We start from the raw sequence: 4,763 nt of genomic DNA on the forward strand, positions 1-4,763 counted from the left end.
TGTCAGGGGGTTGCAGAGAGAAAAGCTCTTCCCTGCAAATAAACCAGGGAATATTTCCTGGTGCTGCCACGCCTGGGAAGTCCTCCTGCAATCCATCCAGGGAGAGGATCCACCATCTGGCAGGTCTCTGGTCCTGACAGGGGTGAAACATCTCCCCAAACACGTGGTGTCCCTCCTGAGCTCCATCCTCCCCAGCTGAGCTCTCCATCCCATCCCACCCCACCAAACCTTCCACTCTTTCCCGAGAGGAAAAAGTGAGGCAGCAGCTCCAAATACCTCCTTTATTTGGGGCTTTGCTGAGCTTCAGGTTCCTACAAGGAAGCAAAAACACCTTCCAAGGAGAATCTTAGGAAAGATGCTGGAAAAAGTCACTAAAATGTCCAGGAACCTGTGGGGTTTTCAGGTCTGGAATATTGTGCTGCAGGGAAAAAGGGGAGAAAAGGTGGGAATTGCAGTGTTTCCAGCTGGAAGCAAAGCAGCCCGAGGAGGTTAATTAGGAGTTTGTAATCAGCCTGCTGATAATTTGCTGTCTTTACTTTATAAATCTCAAGCAAGGCCATGCAGAGCCCTCCCAGGAGCTCTGATGGGGCTTCTGGCCCAGTGTCAGATCCAGAACTCAGGATAACTGGGAATCTTCAGCCTTTATGGAGTTGCCTTAAAGTTTGTCCAAAAACCTCATCCAAATTCTGAACCCATCCATCCCTGAATTATTCTGTGTTTTACTGCTGCAGTTTAACTCTCACCCCTGCCATGGAGCATCGTTGCTCCTTTTTAGGAATGCTGTAGGGGAACAATATTTCATCTGATTGTTTCATTTCTTTATGGACTCGCTGTCCATCTGCTCGAGGTGCTGTGAGGATAAAACACAGGCAAGAAAATTCCATGTTCAGAAGTGAGCAAAATGCAGCAGTGAAACTCAGGCTAATCCAGAAAAAAGAATAATTCCATTCCCTTTTCCTGTCTGTAACACCCCATATTCATATTACCACAGGTAATTCCACAAGGAAATAATTCAGATCTTGGAGGTTTTCCCTCTTTTTTTCCCAGAGAAATGCACCCCTTTTCCCTGCTAACTGTTACACCCCATCTTCAGTACCTGGGGCAGGGATGATTCCAAGGGGCCACAGATGATTCCAAAGTGAGCAGGAGCAGCACAAGGGAATAATTTGGATATTGAATTTTTCCTCTCTTTTTCCCAGAGAAATGCACCCCTTTGCCTTTCTGTTCCACCCCATATCCATGTACCTGGGGCCACAGGTAATTCCACAGGCAGCACAAGGAAATAATTCAGATATTGGATTTTTTTCCCAGAGAAACCCCAATGGACACGAAGGGATGAGCAAAATGTATCATGATTTATCAGGTGGAATGAAGGCTCCTGAGACACATGGTCAGCCCTGGAAGCTCCCAGCATTCCCAAGGGATTGCAGGGCTCGGGGTTCCTCATCCCCAGAGCCAACAGGTAGCACGTGGGGCTGGGACCAGACAAGGGCACTGCAGAAATCGGGTGTTCGTGGCACTTTGGGACCTTAAATTCCACCTCTGGAGAGTGGATAATTCAGGAATCAGGGCCCAGCTTTAGCATTAATGCACTTCTCAGTCGTGTTCCCCTTGGAAGGAACCACAGAGAGGGGAGCAGATGGAGCAGGATGCTCCAAGAATGGGATAAAATCTGCTCCTCCCCCGAACAGGGAGCCAGATGAACATCTACCAGTGGGTCTGAACTGCCTTCTGCAGGAAAAAACCTGCAGATCCTCCCTCCTGGTGTCCTGCCAGAGGATTTCTGGGGAAGAGAGAAGGTCAGGGATCACCTGAACCCCAAGTTCTCTGGAAGACTTAAAGCTGTTGGAGCGGCCAAAGGAGGGACACCAGGATGGGGAAGGGTCTGGAGGGGCCATGGGAGGAGCAGCTGAGGGCACTTGGATCTGTGTGACAGGGACAGCACCCAGGGAAGGGCTGGAGCTGTGCCAGGGCAGGGTCAGCTTGGATCTCAGGGAAAAGGTCTTTTCCAGAGGGTGGTTGGCACTGCCCAGGCTCCCCAGGGCAGTGGGCACGGCCCCAAGGCTGCCAGAGCTCCAGGAGGGTTTGGATGATCCTCTGGGGCACAGGGGGGACTCTTGGGGATGGGCCTGGGCAGGGCTGAGGGTTGGACTGGATGGGCCTTGGGGGTCCCTTCCAGCTCAGCAGGTTCTGGGATTCTGGGAAGTTGATTCTGGAGCCAACCCAGCATTGAGAGCTCCTAAAACACCCACCTTGGCAGGTGGAGGAGGAATCCCAGACTGGTTTGGGCTGGAAGGGACCTTCAAGCCCATCTCATTGCCCCCCCTGCCATGGGCAGGGACACCTTCCACTAGCCCAGGTTGCTCCAAGCCCCGTCCAACCTGTTCAAACACTTCCAGGGATGGGGCAGCCACAACTTCTCCGTGCTGTTGGATGTTCTCTGTGATTCCTCTCCACAGCAAATGAGAATCCAAATATTTCTATCAAGTGTCATTTGAGTTTAAGAGTAGCTGAAGTTCTTCCCCCCGAGGGTGGTTGGCACTGCCCAGGCTGCCCAGGGCAGTGGGCACGGCCCCAAGGCTGCCAGAGCTCCAGGAGGGTTTGGATGATCCTCTGGGGCACAGGGGGGGATTGTTGGGGTGTCCTGGGCAGGGACTGAGGTTGGACTGGGTGGTCCTTGGGGGTCCCTTCCCACTCAGAACGTTCCATGATTCCCTGATCCCCCTGCTCCCAGCAATCAGCTGTTTAAGCCAATTCCAACTCGGCATTTTTAACTCACCCCTCGGGACCCCCCTGCTGTGAACACGGATAATCCTGCCTGAAAACAGGTCTATTTTGGGAAACCTGCCCTGACAATAAAGCTGGAATTTAATTATTTATTGCACATTCCCCTGCTTTCAGGAGCCTGAGTTTCCCTGGACTCAGCATTTCCAAGGAGAGTCACCAATGATTCCAGCTTGGGAACAAAGCTGCTTTTCCTCGTGTTTGGAGGGTTTTTTGCTCTATTTGCTGGGTCAGAGCTGCAGCAGTTTTTGTGCTCAGCAGTGAGAACTGGGCTCGGGGCAAGACTTACCTGGTAAAATGGAGAAGGGTTTATTCCTCCTTAGTGCTCTTTCCAAATCCTTGGGCACGTTGCTGTAAAGAAAAAAAGGATTATGAGGCTGCAGTGGAGTATTTGCTGTAATTCCTGCCTATACATCACATTCTTTCCTAACAGGGTTAGAGTCCTGATGGGACTCTCTGGTGCCTTCCTACACTCAGCCATTCACTGTCCCCTCTCCCAGGTTGGTGGCCCTGGGCTGTCCCAGGAGTGGCCACCACCCAAACCTTGCCAGCCTGAGGATGGGAATTGTGCAAAAGTAAAAGGCTGGAAATAATTCAGTTAAAAATGTGATTTTAAAAAAATTTATTTTTTAAATAATATATTATAAATATAAATTTTATATATATATTATATATAAATATATAATAATGTAATATATAATAGATCCCTCTGGGGGGATGGGAAAGGGGTTTAGCCCCAACATTTTGGTGTGAGGTGCCAGTCTGGGCTCCTTTGGTTCCCAGGGGTGCCAAAATGAGGCAGTTACTGCTGATCCCCAACCCAGAGGTCCAGGAGGGCATTGAACCGGAATAAAGGGATTATCCTTTTGCTCTGGGATCAGCTTTAGAGGGAGTGAGAGGGGCAGGGAGCACTGCCCTGCTCTCCTGGATGGTGGCCAAGGTGCTGAAAGGCTTTTTGGCACTGTCACTGCATCCAGCACCTCTCCAAAGCCAGGCAGGGATGCACCAGAAACAAGGAGAGTCCTCTCCTCCAGCCCAGACACACATTCCAGCCCGGCACTCAGCCTGGAATGCTCACAAGCCTGGAATGGAAGTGCTTGTCCATCAGCCAGGATTAAATCCCTGCCTCTGACAGGAGGGATGGGGCTGGAATGGCCACATTTCCTGGCACCGGCTGCTGCTTCTCAGCACAAAACTCCGGGTCCAGACGAGTTCCCAAGGAGCTTTCCAGGGGAGAAGCATCAGTCAGGCCCAGAACATCGGCCTGCAAACAGCAAATATCAGCCAGGAGGAGCATGGGGGGCAAACACGGCATTCCCACTCCCTGGAATGTCTCAGCTGCTCCTGAGCACCCAAATCCGAGCTGCAATCACCCAAATTCCTTCCCTTCCCTTGCCTTCCCTTGCCTTCCCTTGCCTTCCCTTGCCTTGCCTTGCCTTGCCTTGCCTTGCCTTGCCTTCCCAAACCTTCCCAAACCTTCCCAAACCTTCCCAAACCTTCCCTTCCCAAACCTTCCCTTCCCAAACCTTCCCTTCCCTCTCTCATTCCAGCTCCCTGGAATGTCTCAGCACCTCCTGAGCACCCAAATCCGAGCTGAAATCACCCAAATGCCCAAATTCCCTCCCTTCCCTCTCTCATTCCCAATCCCTGAAATGTCTCAGCAGCTCCTGAGCACCCAAACCCGAATTCCTTCCCTTCCCTCTCTCATTCCTGCTCCCTGGACTGTCTCAGCACCTCCTGAGCACCCAAACCCGAGCTGCAGTCACCCAAATTCCCAAATTCCCTCCCTTCCCTCTCTCATTCCAGCTCCCTGGAATGTCTCAGCGGCTCCAAACCCGAGCTGCAATCACCCAAGTTCATTCCCAAATTCCCTCTCTCATTCCTGCTCCCTGGAATGTCTCAGCAGCTCCTGAGCACCCAAATCTGAGCTGCAATCACCCAAATTCCCTAATTCCCTCCCTTCCCTCTCATTCCTGCTC

The 4,763-nt window shown here is 51.6% G+C and overlaps 1 long non-coding RNA gene across 1 annotated transcript; it reads right to left on the minus strand.

Annotated features, from left to right (window-relative positions):
* Positions 1 to 345: 345 nt before the first annotated feature.
* LOC127463142 (uncharacterized) lies at positions 346 to 4,316 on the minus strand. The gene is made up of 3 exons (XR_007900678.1): positions 3,863 to 4,316; positions 3,074 to 3,135; positions 346 to 418 (listed from the first exon to the last, which is right to left on the minus strand). It is a non-coding gene; the product is annotated as an uncharacterized LOC127463142 (long non-coding RNA).
* Positions 4,317 to 4,763: the final 447 nt, after the last annotated feature.

Source organism: Manacus candei, unplaced genomic scaffold (genome assembly GCF_025592945.1).
Source record: "Manacus candei isolate 608988 ecotype Guabito, Panama unplaced genomic scaffold, ASM2559294v1 h1tg000150l, whole genome shotgun sequence".
In the NCBI taxonomy this organism is placed as follows: domain Eukaryota; kingdom Metazoa; phylum Chordata; class Aves; order Passeriformes; family Pipridae; genus Manacus; species Manacus candei.